The sequence below is a fragment of the Rhinolophus hipposideros genome (genome assembly GCF_964194185.1).
Source record: "Rhinolophus hipposideros genome assembly, chromosome: 3".
In the NCBI taxonomy this organism is placed as follows: domain Eukaryota; kingdom Metazoa; phylum Chordata; class Mammalia; order Chiroptera; family Rhinolophidae; genus Rhinolophus; species Rhinolophus hipposideros.
This window is the reverse complement of record NC_138049.1, coordinates 69,917,698-69,937,870: the sequence shown is the minus strand read 5'-3', so window position 1 is coordinate 69,937,870 and position 20,173 is coordinate 69,917,698. Positions and strand designations below refer to the sequence as shown.

Sequence of the window (20,173 nt, the reverse complement as noted above, 5' to 3'; positions counted from 1 at the left end):
TTTGAAATACAATGGAAAAAAGTGAATTTGTAAGTTGGTGGACTATCACCCTTGTACCGACCGGTTCTTTAAGCCAGGGACCTACCACTGACTATGCCCTTGACTCAAACAAGCACTAAGATACCTCTCAATGAAGACCTAGAGTTACATTAAAATCTTCAATCCTGACACAAATTGAAATAAACAAAATAAGGTGAAATTATTTTAATTAGCTGGCTATTTTATTCATTTGTTTATTCACTCATCCCCAAAATTTTTTTTTGGTTCCTAGTAGGCATTGAGTGAGGATCTAGAGATACAGTTTTCAAGCAAGAAATGGTCCTGGCCAGTTGCAAGATAATGTGACACCTGACTAGTTCTTTTGCCTGTTAAAAGTTTCCTTCTTCGCGTTTTTATAATTATATTTTATATACCCTCACTTAAATTTACTTAGCAAATGTAAAATTTAACAAATATAGATAAGATAAAATTTTATTCTAAGGAATCATCAGGTCCTGCCTTACCTAGTCCCCAGGCTTCTGCAATTTCACTTGCCCTGGGTCACACTGTAGGGACATTAGGCACCGCAGCCGCTAGCTGCATCTTACCCGTTTGGCACCCTTCTGTAGGAATGCTCTGCTCAGACACAAAGAGGGATTACAAGGGAAGTTCTCAAAGAGCCTTTACTTCCGCTTTTGATTCTAAAGAAAATTCTGACATACAGATTTTTAGGAAATTCTGTTTCTGATTTTGAGATTAGAATCAGGAGCTAGACTAGATGGGAGGAATTTAAGGAGCTTTTGTCTCTCTGGAAATCAGCATCAAGGCAGCTTTGCTGCTGTCCCCAGTGATAGGGCCCACTGAAAAGTGGGATTGCCACTGCCCCTGGGGCTGAAGCACATTGTGAGTAAACTGCTAGCTACAGCATGCTTGTAAGACCAGAGCTCTTTGCTTTGGAAGACGCTTCTTTCCCAGAGTCTGCATTTCTATCCCTAATGCCGTGTGTGGAGACAGAGCCAGGAGTGCAGTTTCCAGGCTCTCGCTCTCACATAGAAAGGTGCTGGCTCAGATAGTAAATGGCCATCAACTGTGATTGGATGGCCATCAGCAGTGGCTAGCTGGCTGGATACAGCTGTAACCAGTGAGCCATTGGCCACTAATATAACTGCCATGGCTACGCTAGTGGAAAATGGGGGCTAGCAAGAAGATGGTGGCTGAGCTAGCAAGAGCGGATTGCAGAGAGGCGGATGCCGCCAGCAAGAATATAGTAGTATGACTCCCCTACCTATGGCTCCATGGGTGTTCCTTTTTGGCCTCACCGTGTCCTGCGTTCTCATGTGGGGAGCGGGAGCAGAGACCCCCAGGCCGCCCCACACAACACCGTGGTGGTGCAAAAGGCCTGCTACCTGCCGACCAACTTGCCTGGCACTGTCTGCTCAAGTCACATGTCCTGGATTCTCTGTAATCAGGCCCTGCCTGCCTGTTAGGATCCCTGTTTATGTTGTGTTGAGTGCTCTTGATATTTGGCTTATATTTCACCTGAACGTTGCTCTATCCATTGATAACTATTTTTAATTCATTCATAAAATATTTATTTAGTGCTACCCATTATTCAGGGACCTGGAAATACAGTAGTGAACAAAATAGGAAAAAAGCCAAAAACCAAAACACCAATCCTGCCTTTAGGGAGCTTCACATTCTAATAGACAACAAAGCCTGGTGACCTGACATAGCAGGATACTCATCTGACACTTCAAAAATCCTATTTCCAGGTCCTAATTCTGCACAGCCTGCTTCCTGTTGCAGTGAAGGGAACCTTCCTCTTACAAGATAAAGAGTGTTATATGAAGAGAGGGCACACTACCAAGAGTGAGTACATAGAGGTAGCATAAACCTAGAGATCAAAATGAGCTGAGGTCTGCCAAAATGCAGGGAACAATAAACATAACTTTTAAAGTTTGATTTACAAAGAGGCTCAAAGAGACAGCAGTCCCACTGGGTGGAGTCAAGTCAGCACATGTCCTGGATTCTCTGTAATCAGGCCCTGCCTGCCTGTTAGGATCCCTGTTTTCTATTGTTGTAATCTATCCCTGTAGTCTATTGTTGAAAGATTTCTTAGGAAAACCCATGCTCTTGAAGCTCAGTTTTACTTCTGTCTTCTTATTGAGGAGAGTAAGGAGGGGAGCGAGGAAAGAAGAGACGCGTTAGCAGGAGAAAGAGAAGCCCAAGGTGGAGATCTAGTTTCTCTAAATAGTCTCCCAACTCTAATAAGCTGCACCTCAATATTCTGAGAACAATGTGGAAAATACATTGCTGATCCAATTTTTAGAGAAGTAGGATTATAAAGAATAGTAGACTATAAACAATGGTAGGACTTTAAAGAATAAAGTATAAAGTAAACTGGAGGTGGGTAAATACTGTCCTTATTTTCAAAAAATAGAAGAAGGAAAATTTTGCATAATGAATACCAGTGAGCTGATGTTGAAGATTTTTCAGGTGTATAATTATTTATTAATAAAAAAAGCCTATAGACCTATTTCTTCTTGGACACAACCATGATGTGGCCACTGCCCCAGTGGGCTTGATATGCTGGCCTTGGAAGTGAGGGACCTGGTAGTGGCACTTGAATCTTCTTCAGTTGCTCCAGGCCGTTATAGAGCTTGTTGTCAAGACCATTTGCCAGACCAGGATGTCATTTCCATCTTTCACATCATTCTGTCTGTTCCAGAACCAGTCTTTGATCTTGTACTGTCTTGGATTCTGTGTGATGGTGACCACAAGCTCCACCTCATCCTCAGTGACCTCTCTTTGTGAGTCCGTGTCTATTTTCCTCAACACCACACGAGTATATCTTTGCTGCACACCCTTGATAGCTGTGACGACCAAGGCTATTTTCTGCAACCCATTGATGTTGGTGTTCAGTTCTCACAATCTGTGCTGGAACTTCTTGGGGATCACTAGCGATATGGCAATGCCATGTAGGCCTCCCGTGGGAGAAAGAGGTTGGATTTTTAAAAAGTTGCTTTAGACACCTCTAGGTCAGGAGTGGGCAAACTATGGCCCACAGACCACATCCGGCCCATTGTTTATTTCTGTAAATAAAATTTTATTGCAGCAAAGACATGCCCAAGTTGTTTGTGACTATTTTCGTGCTGCAACAGCATTTTTGAGAAGTTGTAGCAGAGATCATATGGCCCACAAAAGCCTATTTTTGCTATGTGTAAAATTTGCTATATGTACTATGTGGGTCTTTATAGAAAAAGTTTGTTGATCCCTGCTTTATGTAAAGAAGCACTGGGGACTAGGACTTGAGTTTTCTAGGAATGGTTATGTCCAATGAAACTATACACACACACACACACACACACACACACACATATACACATATGTATATATGTATACATATACATAGTGTGTGTATATGTATATAATATATATGCACACACATACACATATATTGGTCAGGCTTACTAGATATATGAATCAGGGAAACATTTTATCACATTGAGCACTTGGTCTTCACTAAAAATTCAATCACTATTTCTTGAGTATTTGCTATATGTCAAGCACTGTGAATATAAAGATGAATAATTGTCTGGTAGATGAGACACATACATAAAGGGATAATTCCAAAAATAGTAGTACTTCTAATAAGAGGAGTATGTCCAGAATGGTGAGAGAATTTTGAGGGGCGCAGTTGACCAACTAGAAGAAGACAAGGTGCAAGTTGAATACTAAAGAATGAGCGGAAATTAGCTCTTTGATGAAGCAAGGTATTCCAAGCAAAGAGATCTGCTTCAGCAGTGGTACAGGGCCCAGGATCATATGTTTAGTAAGGGAATGAAATCTGGTGTGATATTTTTATGAAGTGAAAGATGGGAAATGGCAGGAGATGCAGGTTGAGACTAGGTTCAGAGAAGGAATTTTTTGCTAAACTGATGAGTTTGGACTTTATTATAGAAGCAAAGGGAAACTATTAAAATATTTTAATTGCTGGAGTAAAACTGTCAGATTTGCAAATTAGACGAGCTCCTTTGGCAAGGGAGTGAATCAAAATAGTAGCGCAGGAATCTGACTTGGGGGTTATTGATAGAATCCAATCAAGAAGATGTTAGTGCCTGGACTAGGGTAACGATGTTATGGGTTGAAAGGAAGAACAGATTAGAGAGATATAGGATGTTGATAGGCATAATTTAGTGGTATTCAATTTAGTGATGCAAAACTAGGATCAATCAAGAATAACTCATAGATTTCCAGTACAGTACCTAGATAAATGGTGTTATCAGTACCTGATAGGGGGAAAACGGAAGGAGAATCAGGTTTGAGCATGGGAAAGATGATCAATTAAGTTCTGACTTGATCACCAGTTACTGTTGCAACTGTATTGCAGTTCAACTTTCTCTACCCCAGTCCCTGATTTTCACTTTCTTAAAGATATTGTTCCTAAGAGCACTTCCTAAAAAACCTGGGCATGCATATTGCTGTTTTCAGAGTCTCTCATAGGGACCTGACCTAAGTAAGACAGAAACAACCTGCATTTTATTTGCTAGTATTTTAGTTAAAATACTTTTGTGTCTGCATTTTTATGTGAGATAGGTCTAGCATTTCCCCCCTAATATCATCAGGCTTTGGAATTAAAGTTAATCTGGTTTCATAAAATAAATTAGAAATATTTTCCCCCCTGACTTGGAATTATATTTAAAAAATTGGAATCATCTGTTACTTAAAGATTAAGCCATCTGGTCTTGGTGAATTTTTCCATGATATGTTCCTAGTCACCAGTCTGACATCTTCTATAGTGAATGTCAATTTAAGTAATCTGTGGTAAAATTTGTTTCCTTATACATCGTTTTGCTTAAAGTTGCAGTTTCCAAGAACTTATTAATGAAATTAAGTAAGGACTTACTGTAATCATTTGGAGCTGAGTAGCTTTTGAGCAGGAATTTACTCTCCAGACCTCAGTTCACTTGTTTACATTTTCAGAAAAGCTCCCATAGATGCTTGAGTTGGCTATCCTTACTATAGAGCAATGGATCATGTTCTAGGAAAGGGAGCTAGAAGCTGGTAAGACCTAAAATCATGTCATGTAAGGAGTGCTTTTAGATATCTGGAACATTATATAGAAAACTCAGGAGGATTTGTCACATTCTTGGAGCATTGTAATGTGGAACAGGAATTGGACTTGTGTGGGCCCAAGATGAAGAAGTAGGACTACTGGGTAAAAAGTACTAGCAGACAGATCTAGACTTCATATCCCAACTAATTTTCTAATAAGCAGAACTGTCTAAAGAGAACAGTATACCTTTAGAGATGGTGAGTTCTCAGTCATGGAATATGTTGGGCTACATTTCTGACACCTCCGTGGGGAATAAAGCAGGCTTGGAATGGGCATGAGATGGGAACTGCAGCTGGGCTTGGAGTTGGGTGCAGATTCTGATGCCATTTGGCCAGGGGCCTTGGTGTCTGGAACCAATAGGCATTTACTGAAAACTACTTCTTAATGAAGTGTTGGATTCCAACTAAAGAGTCAGTTTGAGTTTAAATTGCCAATCCAAAGAGATTTAGGCACGGTTAAATGAGGTGGGGATTGGGGAGAGCAGTTTTGGAGCAGATAGTGGTAGAAGGGTGACAAATTCAGTTCTTGAATTTGAGGGAAGGAAAGAGAAGGAGAGGGTGATATTCGTAAGACGAACTCTGGTCTTTCCATCTTTGGCACAGTTAGGCCTTGATAGCTAAACGGCCAGTCAACCTTGAGGTGGAATATGAGGGACGCCCGGCATTATATGCGATGTGTCTTTTTTTTTTTTTTAATTAATTTTATTGGGGTGACAATTGTTAGTAAATTTACATAGATTTCAGGTGTACAATTCTGTATTACATCGTCTATAAATCCCATTGTATGTTCACTACCCAGAGTCAGTTCTCCTTCCATCACCATATATTTGACGATGTGTCTTTTAATGTGCTTCTCAGCCCTGGTAGATTCTGATTCCAGCTTTGAAATTCACCACACCTGACAGCCAAAAATAATTTGTATAAATCCTGCCTTTCCTGTCATGAATTTGTGTTTTGGGATAAACTTAGAGCATTTGGCTATCTTCAGACATTTGTAATCTTTTTGAGTTGCATGAAGAATAAGGTTAGGAATGAATTTGGCATCTGTTAGTAAACTTACTTCAAAACTGATGAACTCATATTCATGTGACATAGGACTTTTTCTTTAAAATTTTTTCTATTTGTAAAATACAGGTTCTTTGTTTTAAGAAGAGAAAATACAAAACAAAAACAAAGAAAATTAAAACCGCCTACAATTATATCATTTAGAGATAACATGCTAATAATTTGGAATGTACTCTTCTATACTTTTCGTGTGTGTGTTTAATAAGCATGTACTAATATTAAATGAACTGTCTTATAACTTTTTTCACTTCAAATATCTTTAACTTTTCTACATAATTAAATATGGGGATACATAGAATGGTGGATAAGGATATTCATTTTCCTAGAGTTAGGCTGACTGAGTCTTGAGTCCATTATGTAGCCTTCATGTGCTGCGGTTTTTTTCGTCTGTAAAATGAAGAAAATTTTATGTCATAAGGTAGGATTGTTGGGATTATGTGACATAATTCATGTAAAGCTCTTAGAAGAATGTTTGAAACAATTTTAATGACTGCATAATATACAATTATGTAAATGCATCGTAATATATTGAAGCAATTTTATCTGTCAGATAACATTTATGTTGCTCCCAATTCCAACTGTCATTGCAAGCTTGATTTTTTTAATATGCTGATAAAAATTGCCTGAAAGTCTTATCAATAAATAATTACTAATTCTATGTTTATGAGAACATAGAATTAAGAATTAGTAATATTTTTTCAATTAGAGATTATTTAGAAATTAAAAATAATGCTTTGTGTTTGCCAGCATGAGAAATTACAAAGCAAGCATTTTATCCAAAGAAAACTGTCAGAAATATTTTTCCAAAAGTGATGGCACAAAAATCTTTAGTAGTTTTTATAACTGGTCTCAGTTATAAAACCTAATAATAAATGGACAATTTAAACTTATGTAGGGAAATTTATGGACCACTGCATCCAACAAAAGCAGAATATATATTCTTTTCAAGTTGCACACAGAACATTTACCAAGGTAGATCATATTCTGGGCAATAAAAATGTCTCAATAAATTTAAAAGTATTTGGCTCACACAAAATATGTACTCTGACCACAATGGAATTAAATTAGAAATCAGTTAACAGAAAGATGTGTGTAAAATCTACAGATATTTGCCTGGCATTAATAATCCATAGGTTGAAGAAATCAAAAGGGACATAAGAAAGTATTTTGAACTGATCGAAAACAATAACACAATATATGGAAATTTGTGGGATTTCAAACAACATGTAAAGGGGAATTTTATAGAACTAAACATCTATGTTGAAAAGAAGAAAGATCTCAAATCAATGTAGATGATCTAGAATTGCCAAAACAATTTTTAAATAGAAGAACAATGGTGGAAGATTAACACTCCTTGATTATAAGACTTACTCTAAAGCAACAGTAATCAAAATTGTAGTATGACACTAAAATTATGCTCTATAAAATAAAAAATCGATAAATCACACGTTATCAAAATTAAACACTTCTACTGTTCAAAAGACACCATTGAGAAAATGAAAAGATAATACAAAAGCTGAGAGGAAATACTTGTAAATCATATTCCTGGTAAAGGACTTGGAGAGTTGTGGAACTCTCCAAGCTCAATAGTAAGAAAACAACAGTCTAATAAAAAATAGGTGAAAGGTTTGAACAGGCATTTCACCAAAGAAGATAGGTGATGGCTAATAAACACATGAAATAAACCTACACCTAACACTCAGTCATTTTCCACTTATTTATCCAAGAAAAAAGAAAGCATATGTCCATATAAAGACATGTACATGAATAGTCATAGCAGCTTTGTAATATCCAAAATATCCAACAGGTGAATGGTTAAACAAATCACGGTCTACACATACAATGAACTACTTACTACTCAGCAATAAAAGGTAATGAACTATTGATTCATCCATCAACACTGGTGAATCTCAGAATAAATATGCTGATTGAAAAACTCAGGCAAAAAAGAGTACATATGGTATAATTCTATTTACATGAAATTCTAAAAAATGCAAACTAATCTGCAGTGATAGAAAGCAGATAAGCAATTGCTTCAGAATGGAGAGAGGGGAAGAGAGAGGGGTTAGGATTACAAAGGTGCAGGAGGAAGCTTTCAAGGGTGATGGATATTTTCATGATCTTAAATGTGGTGATGGTTTCACAGGAATATCAAACATCAAATTGTATACTTCAAATATGTGCAGTTGATTGTGTGTCAATTAGGCCACAGTAAGTATTTTTGTTTGTTTGTTTTTTTTAATAAAGAAACTCATACATGCCTCCTTTTGAGCTGTTTCACATACTTTTTGAACTATTGGTGTTGGTTAATTTAACAGTTTGGCATATGAAATACCCAAATCATTAAGCTTCTCTCATAGAAACATCTTGGGTGGCTGAAGACAGCCTCCCCGCCATGCTTGCTCTCTTACACAGGACTGAACCTGTGTAGCTAAGGCTCCTCCATCCTTTCTCCAGGCAATGTCAGAAAGTGCAGGATATCACCAGACTGTGAGCTCCCTCAGGCAAAAACCACTTGTCATTCAACTTTGTAATCATGGAAGTGTTTTACTCAGGGTCTGGTAAGCGTCAAGTATGTATTTGTACACTGAAATGGAATCACAGTGTCTTAACTATGGCTATTGCATCTATTCAGAGGTTTACTTTGGCCCAGAATTTTATAAGGAGCCCCTTAACTCATTTGTTTCACTGTTGCTTTCAGATCCAAGGTGCACAGTCCCATGGCAGATATCTAATCTACTCAAATTCCTGACTGTTTTGCAAGCCCCTGACAAATGATACTAGCATATTTGGCAACTGAGTGTGGCTCTCTCGAATCTTGGCCTGTAACCTAAGTCTCACCATTCTGTAACTGCAAACTCCACGCTCTCTAAATTATAAACCTACAGTGAACTTGGTTGTCTGGATCTTTTGTGTCCATTCTTGTAACCCTCCCTGATTGCTCCCAAATGCCCAACGTAATGCTTCTTGACTACGTCTACAAGCAACTCCCCTCAAAACAAAACAAAACAGTGACTAAAGGAAGCATAGGCTAAAATTACCTTTTCCATGGTGCTCAACCCCGACTGCACTGCACGGTAGGATCTCCTGGGGAGATTTTTAAAGCATGATGGACATGGAAATACCTCAGACCAATTAAAGCAGAGTCCCTAAGGGTGACCCCTCGGCCTGAGGGGTGTTTGGTCTGAGTGTTTCTTTGTTTTTGTTGTTTTGTTTTTTAAGCTCCTTAGAGAATTCTAATGTGCAGCACTGCTAGGTTGATGGTATCATTTTTTTTGTATGGAAAGTCAGCATTTCCTTAACATGTCTGGAAAAAACCTGACTGACTTTGTTTTAGCCTCTCCAACTGCATTTTCCTGAAAGGCCACACTTGCTCATTGGTTATGTACAGGTCATGGTAGTTATGGGAAGATTTAGTCTGTAATTAAGAATAAAATGAAACTTAATTTTTGTAGGAAATTACATTGTATGGTATAGTAAATTACACTTTTCATTGGAAAATTATGAAATAAGAATTTGTCATTGGCTAGAATAATATAATGTTTAATTTTTAAAATTACATCATTAAAGGACAATTAGCTGAATAGGTAATAATTTGGCTAATTGCAGTGATTAAATGATTGCTTCCATCATGTAAATTACTTTCCACTATAGTCGGTGATCTAAAATATTTGCTAAACATCTAGCAGTGTTTTAAACATATTATTTAATGAGTAAATGGCCTACATTTTGTTGATGGACTCCCTGTGATCAATTTGTCAGCTGCATCAAGGAAGAGACCAGGAGACCAGTCATCCTGGGTTGCCAGGATCTGTCAGGATCTCTGGGTCTTAGCCAAGCAGGTTGGCATTCCAAGCATAGCTCCAATGGGGGTGGGGAAAGGAGACTCTGCAGGTGCCGGGGCTCATTGTTGTGCTAGATATTTATCTTTGTGTCTAAAAAAAACCGTCTGAGTTTCAGTTTCTTCATCTGTGAGGAGGGGGATAGTGGATAATAAAACCTGATTATAGGATCGTTGCTACTGTATGTATGGTAATAAGGCTCTTAACGTAATATCTGGCATATAGTTCATGCTCAAGAAATGAGAGCAATTATTACTTTTTAAATTATTTTTGTTGCAGCAGAGCTTTCTTATACTGCTCCTGGCCCTTTATTTGGCTGGCTATACACAGGAGACACAGGGGGATTGCAGAACTGGTTATGCCACTTGATTCTGTATGACAGTTTCTGATGCTGCAAGATGGAATGGCAGGTGGGAGTGAGGCAGGTGAGGGTGAGGCTAGGGGTCCCTCCTCCATTGAAGAAGGCTTGGGAACTGGCTCAGGCCTAAGTCTGTGGAGAGAGATTGTCTGACCATTCAGCATGGAGGGAGAATCTCACAGATCCAAAGCTGGAAAGCAATGCCTGTAGATCTAACAGTGGAATTCAAATCAATTTAACAAGCATTCCTGCAGAGATTTGCAATCTATTTTCTGCTGGCTGTTAGGAAAAAAGTGTATTTCTTTTTCATGTTTTGCAACATTTTTACTTTCTGACTTTCCTTTTCTCTGACATTTCACACACTACTTGAAATTGAGCCAGATAGTCTGTTATCCAAGTGGAGAAGAGTGAAGTAACTTATCAACAAATTGCAGAATTTAGATCTGGAAAGGCTCACCTAGATTGGTGTTTTAAAAAATGAGTTCTCAGTCCCCAGTGTGAAGTGACTCAGGGGCTAACACAGCGGAACTGCAGGGGACAGCATGGGATCAAGTGGATAGGGCTCCACACACCACCCGTTGTTTCCCCACTTCAAGTTAAGGGGGTCCACTCTGATCTGTCTTATATGTTGCGGTTTTTTTGAATAAAATTCCACTTGCAAATTAGAATTCTAGTACTAAAAAAAGTTGGAAAACTGGAGAATTAGTAACTCCTCCATTTTATAAATGGAGCTAAGAGTGGTAAAGTGACTTGTTTGAAGTTACATATTTAAAAAATAATAGAACTAGGACTGGTAATTAGTTCTTCTGATCTTCAGTCCAGGAACACGGTCCCCTATATCATGTTGCCTCTTAAAAGATAGGGATAGACAACCAGGAGCACAGGACGTACTTTTCAGGCCACAGTGGGAACACATCGCAAGAGAAATCTTCTAGCAAAGTGCCAGGAAAGCAGCAAAATGTCAGCATCTTAATAGTTGAGTTCTCACCTTGAATATAAAAAAGGGACACAAAAAGGACATATTTTCTCTTCATTTCTCTCTTCCATTGGAAGCTTTCTATTGTATTACCAATTAAGCAGTATGACTTGGGATAAGGCTCCTTGGAAAACATACAAAGTTTTGTATGTATATCATAACTAGAAGAGTAGAAGGCGCCTGTAACACATTAGTTTCATGGATGATCCTCAGGATAATGTTATAGAGGAACTCAAGTGGGTATATTTCTCACGACTGAGGCTAAGGACTCCTTCTTTATGGCATCGCCTCTGTTTGGCACTCAGCTATGGCATTAATGCGCAATCAATATCTGCCAAATGGATTCACCTTACTCAGAGGTATTTAATGGAAGCCGGTGATTCCCATCAACCATACCCCATGCCCTCCTTTTTCCTTTACCTGTCTATGACCCTGGACTTTAGTGATATTCTACCCTGGTAGTCTCCCTTCAAAATGTGACGTGATTCCTCTCTAGGAATCTTGATTTTCAGCTCATCTATTAGTTCAGATAATGTCTCTCTTATTTCAGCACCCTCCATCATAATCTCAATCACTCCAACAAACCCACCTTCAATTAATATACAACTAAGTAAAACAGTTTGCTTCTCCCCATTCAGATTCCAAGCAGACTGTTGTTCATGAGTTTCTCGTATATACAAATCCTAATGCTGCCGAGAAGAAATATTCTATATTTATAGGATAGGTGAAAGGAATGAGTGTTGAATGAAAAGAACAGAAGTGAAACATCTGTACAAGTGGAAAGAAAAGTAGTCAGTTTGGGCAATAAATAAAACTCAACCACTGGTGAGTTTTGAGTGATCAGGACTGATAAAATGATCTTATTCCCTGGTTCACTCTGGCTGTGCAGGTAGAGCCACAGAATCATTCCTAGGGACTGCAGGTGGAAGTCAGAACATGTAGTAATTATTCTCTTTAGCACCAAATTACATTTGAGAAGCTTGTAGATCACTATTGTTAAACCTCCATCTAGATTCTTCTCCCTTAACTCAATGTCGCTTAACCTGATTGCCTTTTGTCTTTATTTTATCCCTTTAAAAACACTCCCATTGTCCATTAGAATAGTGTTGTCAGCAAGAAGTATTCAGTATAATGTGCTTTGGGTTGTTGTAACATTTACAATTAAACTAAATTGACCTTGGTTATTAGACCAGTTGAATAAAGATGTATTACTCTGATTTAACAAGGGAATGAAAGAATCATTAAAATAACAGTTATGCATGCACCATGTAACTACCTTTCTGTAGTTAAATGTAATTGTAGTTTTTCAGCAAAGAATCTGTGGAGAATTAAAATGAAAAGAAATAAAAGCTTGGGGAAGTAGCACCAAATGGATGGAAAATATGAAATCAATTATCTCAATGTTAAAAAAAAGTCTGTTTCTTATTAAAGAATTGGAGATCAGTTGAATTACAAAATTATTTACATTTCTTTAGAAATGTTCTCACTGTCAGTGGAAAAAAAAACATATGAAGACGTATCTTTTGTCACACAAGCCATGTAATATAGAGCCGAAAGAGGGTCTAAAGAGTTCATCGGGTCCAGTCTTCTGTGTCCAAATGGATGACTTCCTCAATTGCTTGAAATAAGTGATTCCTGTCCACTTTTGTTTGCTCTTTCTTTTATGTAAAAACAAGCAAACACCAAACAAAAAAAGACCTGTTTTTCTTCTTGATTCTTAAAATTTCTAAAAATTCCCAAATATTACATATTTCAGACACAGTTTTAGGTGTATTTTGTTCTATTTCATGTAATAGCCATACTAAGAAAAGGATCAGGTTATCAATAATTTACTAAAATTTTTCCAACAGATATTAATTTAGCTTTACATATATAAAAAGAATGGGCTGATTTGAAAAGGGATTCGTTAGAATTAAAAGTATTGAAAAAGGAAAATTATAGGAGATTAATCTTTGTGGTGCTCATTCAGCTGCCATCCAGAAGAAAAACAGTGATAATAGCCAGCACTCAGATCACATCGGGCATCTCATGTCTGTTTTGAGATCAGTGTATCAGGATGACTTAGCTTGCAGACATAAACTTGAAATTCAATTGGCCCCTGATTCAATATGTATCAAGAAAACTCCTATTATCACTTAGATTTCCAAAAAACTCTGCCTCCAAGGAGCAAATAAGCTACCACGGACATTCCATAAAAGACAGAGAAATTTCTCAAACCTAATTCTGGGAGACAACAGCCTCTAGAAATTTCTTTCGGTTTGAGGTTGCCATGGCTTGCCTACGGGAAACTGGTGAAACCAATTCTGCTCCCTAATTGCAACTGGTAGTCCTAACGATCCACACCTAGGCTGGGGCATATGCAAACAGAATCAGGGAGCCAAGGACTGAGCTCCACCCCACACCTTCATTCTCTTCTAAAGAGAGTGGCTCAGAGATGCCTCCACAGTGGGTGACCTCCCAGAATTGTTGGTGAATCCTATACGGATAATTCCAGCAATCTTCGAAGGCAGATGTGCTTTTCAGTCTTAGAAGTTTTCCCTGAATTTTCCCAGTGATTGATTCTCCATCTATAAAGCAGCCAGATGGAATCTGCAAAGGTAAGGGTCCAGATTAATTTCTGCTATGTGTTGTATATCTGCAAGAGAATTAGACTCTGTACATTGTTTTTCATATTTATGATTTTACGCTTTAAAAAAAAATCCCTCATGGGCAAGGAAGAGAGTATTTGTTGAGGGAATATTTTCCATTAATAAAGGTGAATTGGTTGAGAATTCCTAAATGGAAACCTATAGATCTACTGAGATGCACGTTTTCTGTTTGGATGTATGGCCACACTTGGATGATTTTCCTAGCTTTTATTTATTTTTATTTATATTCTGTGGAGTTAATTATCTTCAGAGAATATTGGTGTGTTCCATGGAGAGCTAGATAATGGCTCTGAAAATAGATGTGTTGAATGAAATTAAAAATTCTCCAACGCAGACCTGTGTAAAAGGGAACATGGTCTTGCAGGACGCTTGTTTCTGAAACAAATCTGGGACAAATTTAAATCTATATCTATTCAAAACCAGTATATTATAGTTATTTCTTCCCTGCTTACTATACTGAGGTTGATGTGGGTGGAGAGGAAGAGGGAAAGCCAAGAAAAAATAAAAGGCGATACACACACACAGATAAATCGGAGTATGATATATTCACATATATGCAATATGTAAAACTAAAGCAGAAATGACTGAATGAACAAATTTATCAAATGCCTTTCAGCATCTAATAATTATGTGATCTTAGTACATTTTTAAATTTGTTGACACAAAAGATTATGATAGATTTCTTAATATCAAACCACACCTGTAATTGGGAATACATTCTACTTGTTTGTATTGTCTCCTGTGAAACTCAAGTCTCTTGAGTCTCCTGGATGCTGTGGTGCGCTGCTCAGATGCTTCTGTCAGCAGGAGGCACTTACTACTCCCCCAGCTGTCTGGAGTGTTGGGGAGGCAGATGGCTCACAGCTGAGTTGCCTCTCAGGGAGCAGCCTGCCTTTCATGACTGGTTCAGACCTTTCTGTGTGTTCTGCTAAAGCCACTGTTGTAACCGTACTGCAACTTCTGTCTCTAACCCAGTCCTTGCCTCTCACTTACTTAAAGGTGTTTGTGGGGACAAAGCCCCAAAAAACAGTTTCCAGGCTCTCGGCCTCACATAGAAAGGTGCTGGCTCGGGTAGTAAATGGCCATTAACTGTGATCAGATGTCCATCAGCTGTGGCTAGTTGGCCGTCAGCTGTAACCCGTAAGCCATTGGCCACTAATATAACTGCTGTGGCTACGCTAGCAGAAAAAGAATGGGGGCTAGCAAGAGCAGGTTGCAGAGAGGCAGATGCCGCCGGCGAGACTATGGTGATATGACTACCTACCTATGGCTCCGTGGGTGTTCCTGTTTGGCCTTACCGTGTCCTGTGTTCTTATGTGGGGAGTGGGAGCAGAGACCCCGCAGGCCACCCCGCCGGAGGCCCCGCACGACAGTGTTGTTCCTAAGAGTACTCCCTCAAAAACCTTTGGCATGTATATTTCTACTTCAGTCTATCCAAGGAACCTGACCTAAGACAGAAACAAGCTGCATTTTATATGCCAATATTTTAGTCAAAATATTTGTGTCTGTATTTTTAAGTGAGACGGGTCTAGTATTTTTTTTTTAATATCAAACTTTGGAATTAATATTAATCTGGTTTCATAAAATGAATTAGGAGGATTTTTTTTTCTTTTTTTCTCATTGTCTGGAAATGTTTAAACAACATTGGAATAATCTATTACTTAAAGATTAAACCCATCTGGTCTTTGTGCCTTTTTCCATGATAGATTCTTAATCACCAGACTGACATCTACAGTGATTGGCAATTTAAGTAACTTATATTTTGTTAGGAAATCATTCACTTCTGTGTTTTCAAATTTGTAGCCATAGAATTGCAAGCAGTAATCTCTCATAATTCTTTTAATCACGCCTATATCTCTGGTTTGTCTCCTCGGTTTTTATTTTCTTTCTTTTTTTTCTTAATCACAAGTTGCCAACAGCACTTTATTTTTTGTTTTCAACATCCTGTTCTGCAGTTTTCTTGGCCCTTTTGCCCAGATATCAAAGAGCTGGGCATTGGCACAGGCCATGTGAAGACTGGCAGACGCCTTGAAGTTCTTCTCCTTTGTGACGATCCTGGCTTTCTCCTTGTAGACATTCTGTATGGACATGACAGGTCCTGTTGGCTAGGTAGCCAGGGGGAGCTCTTCAGCAGAGCCGTCTCCTTTCTAGGGGTGGGGTGAGGGTGAGGGTGAGGTTAAGCTTGCTGGGAAGGAGAAGGAGCCTGGAGTGGTACTCCTTTAGGCGCTGCACGTTAGCCTGCAGGGACTTGGTGGATTTGTTCTGTTCCTCAGATCCAAGGAGATCCCAATGGTCCAGGCCACCCTTTTGTGGATGCTGGCCACCCTTAACTCCTCCAAGCTGAAGCCCCGCCGGCTTGAACTTTGGTGTGGTACCTCATGGTGGGGCATCTCACTGTGAGCCAGATGCAGGGCGTGGGGCGATGTGGCCCGCTTTGGCTTTGGCCTGCTGGGCCTGGGGTCTGCAGGCTAGTTAAACCACATGGGCACACGCTGCTGCCAGTCCTTGTGGAACTGAGATTCTCAAACATGGTAAACTTAACAAGGATTGTTTTTTGAGAAGAAAGCAAAATGTCAGTGCGTTTTGTATTCTATGGCATTGTTTCTATAGCAAATAGTTGGTCTCCATTTTGACTGTAACCTTCTGACCTTCCATTGCGGGGCTGGAAAACAGAAAATAATAAATTAGAAATAAATCAGTGTAGCTAAGGAGAGAAGTTAATTTTCAGAGACTGAGTGATCTGAATGAGTGTTTAACATTAAGGTACGTCACTTTCTTTTTTATTTGCATTTGCTTGATATTTTTTTGTCTCTCCCTGTATCTTTAACCTTTCTTATGGCTTTACGTTGGTTGCAGTTGGGTTTTGCATTTTAACCAATCTGACAATCTCTGATTTTCAGTAGAAGACATCAGCCCATTCATATTTAATGTAATGATTGGTATACTTCGTTTTTCTCTGTCTTACTTTATTTCTTTACAATACTTTTTCTTCTTCTTTCCTTTTTCTTAGTTTTGCTGGTTTGGCCAACTTGCTATTTATGCCATTTACCTCTTGTTAATATGAACGTTCTACTCTACTTTTCCATTACATTTATTCCATTAGTTAATTCTATTAATTCTTGTCTTTTCCTGAGCTATCATTTTTCATGTACATAACTTGCTTTTTCTGCCTGGGAATTTATACAATTTTATTTTGAGAGTTCAGGCACTTATGTGGATATACCCAGGTACATGTTCTTTTCCCCCAGTCATGCATCTACTTGGCAATTCCTTTCAGTCTGCAGATTCAGGTCTGTCTTACGTTCACAGAAAGTACCTTGTTTCCCCGAAAATAAGACCTAGCCAGACAATCAGCTTTAATGCGTCTTTTGGAGCAAAAATTAATATAAGGCCCGGCCTTATTTTACTATAAGGCCCGGACTTACATCATATAATACTGGGTCTTATAATAATTTTTGCTCCAAAAGACACATTAAAGCTGATTGTCTGGCTAGGTCTTATTTTCGGGGAAACAGAGTATTTTCCATTATCAGTATAATAATGTATTTCTCTTTCAGGAATTCCTACATATATGCTGTGTCTACTAAATCTATCCTAAAATTGTTTTATCTGTCCTTTCATGACTCCCCATGCTTGTGCCTGAAGTATTTATTCTATGGTCTTGTAAGCCATTCTTTTTGGCCATTATAATGATCATCCTCTTCTTCAATTCACGCACTCAATTATTTCTAGGGAAATCATGGCTTGCTTTGATTTCTCCAGAAAATGTCTTTTTGTGCATGTGTGTATGTGATTCGTTTAAATATTTTTGAACAACTTTCTCGTCATCGTTCTCTTATAACATTTCTGTTTCACTAAGAAAGTTGTAATTGTCCTGACTAATCTTCTTCTCTGATTGCTGGGCCCTTAGCTGGGTTTTAACATGACTGACTTGTCCTGGGCTGGTTGATGCAACACCCCAAGTTGTGGCAGTATGGTGTGTGATGGATGGTGGCAATCCCACGTGGGCTGGCAGTGCAGTGGCTAGCAGGTTGCCAGTTTCCAGGCAACTACCAAAAGAAGCCTCCAGTCTCCCAATCATTTATCTCTGGCTTCAGTAATGGGAGAACATAGCACACCCATTAAGCACTCACTTGGCTTATTTAGGGGAAGGGGATTTGACATCTTAATATGGGCCATGTAAAGAACTTTTCTGCATGATAGGTTTTTCTAAAACTTCCACTTTCTGATTCTTGTCCTGGGAAGTCTGTTGTAGATCTCAGGCTCAGGCTCTTGCCCACCACAAGATAAAGCAAAAAAGAAAGAAAGAAAGAAAAGCCTCACATCGTTTCTCAACCCTTGATATCCTCAGGACCCAAGGCTGTGTTGACACCCAGCTCGGCATTGGTATAGGTGGCTGGTCAAAATAGGCAAGTAGCCAGGAGTTGGGAGTAGAGAGGTAGGTAGCAGCAATCATTTCCTTTTGTTGCAGAAAACACATTAATTTAGCAGGGCAAAATGGGGAATGTTTTTCTTCTAATTCCTTCTTTTTGCACCCAGTGACAGTAATTTTATCCCACTTTTGTTTGAACCTTTCTGTGATATATGCTAATGATGTTTTATTTTCTCAAACTATCAGTGGCCTCAGAGAAAACTGGTCTGATAGCCTGGCATTTCCAATTGTAATGGTTTAATTAACTACTACTTTAAATCAAAATAATCATTTTGGGGAGTTGGCCTATAGCACTTAATTGGTTTATATCAAATAACTTTAAATCACAAGTCATTAGTTTAATTATCTGGGATAATAGTATACAGTTTATCTTGGAAGTTTCTCCAAGAAGTTAAACTGCTTAAAAATATACATGATACATACCATATAGATAAGAGTGTATATGTATGTGTATGTATCTGGCAACCCTAATATACGTACATATAACACATATACACATACATATAACTATATGTTTATATGTAGTTGTATAGTTAGATTTAGCCAAAACAACAACTAGCACATTCAACTAAACTTGAATTTCATATAAACATTAAATAAAAATTCTTAGTATAAATATGTCCCATGTAGTATTTGGGACATACTCATACTAAAATTTTTATTTATTGTTTACCTGAAATTCAAATTATAGTAGAAATCCTGTATTTGGCAACCCAAAAATATATATAAATATATATGCAAACATATATAGATTTGTGTGTGTGTGTGAATGTGTGTGTAAGAGAGGGAGAGAAGGATTATTTTTTTTTGTTTTGAAAAATTTTAAGACTGAAGTTACCATGGCCATGCTTTATGGCAGAAATTCCAAACTACGCTAGCAGTAAACTAGATAAAGGTGGGAATCTGTCTTGTTTACTGACCTATCTCTATTATTTGTCATAGTACTTGGCACAAACTGTTTTCAGTGAATATTTGCTAAATAATTGAATGAACCAGATTTTAGGAATAGAGCTCAGATGGTAACTTGAATATCAGCAATAATATATTTTCTACTAAAATGTGAAGATTTAAACTTAACTAAACATCTGAGCATCATTTGAAGCTGATTTGTTTATTGGTATTGATATTTCATCATAAGGAGAATTGCTGAGTTTCAACATACTATAAGTTAAACTTGCACATCTGTTTGTTTTTGGTGTACATTATTTTCTGAAGGAACTCTGAGATTAGATGTGTCCTGGTCAGCCTCCTTATGCTGTCTGCATTCCACGTTCTTGCTTTTAACTCTCAGCTGTTTAATGTCATCACAGTACTGTTGTAAGAAATAATATTTATTGAGGAATTGCCTATGGATAAGTAGTCTATTCATTCTTCTAAGTATTGGAGATTCTATCTTTGCAACAAGGAAGATCATCATTACCCTTGGAACTCTCTTTTTTTAAACTCTTGAATGTTGCCTTTCACAAATTATACTTTGGTATTATGTTATGGTCCAGCATTGAGGGAAAAATTGAGGAAAATTAATGAATATCTTAGATTCTTATTTATTAAAAATTGATTTTGTTTTACTTCTGGTATATAAAAAGGACCTATCAATCCATTTATTAAAAGCTTATTTTAAGCTATATCATCATAGAGGCAATGCAGTTCTGTGAGTTTTGAAAAAATAAAGTGTGTAACACTCCTACAACAATCAAGATACAGAGTAGTGCCACTACTCCAAAAAGTTTCCTCCTGCTGCCCCTTTGTAGTCAGCCC

The 20,173-nt window shown here is 38.0% G+C and overlaps 1 pseudogene across 1 annotated transcript in view; it reads left to right on the top strand.

Moving 5' to 3' along the window:
* The first annotated feature begins 2,565 nt into the window (after positions 1 to 2,565).
* The window catches only part of LOC308494319 (annexin A1-like), a 46,343-nt pseudogene continuing 28,735 nt past the window's right edge, over positions 2,566 to 20,173 (top strand). Inside the window, exon 1 of the transcript in view lies at positions 2,566 to 2,789. The product of the transcript in view is annotated as an annexin A1-like (transcript). The remainder of the gene's footprint in view (positions 2,790 to 20,173) is intronic.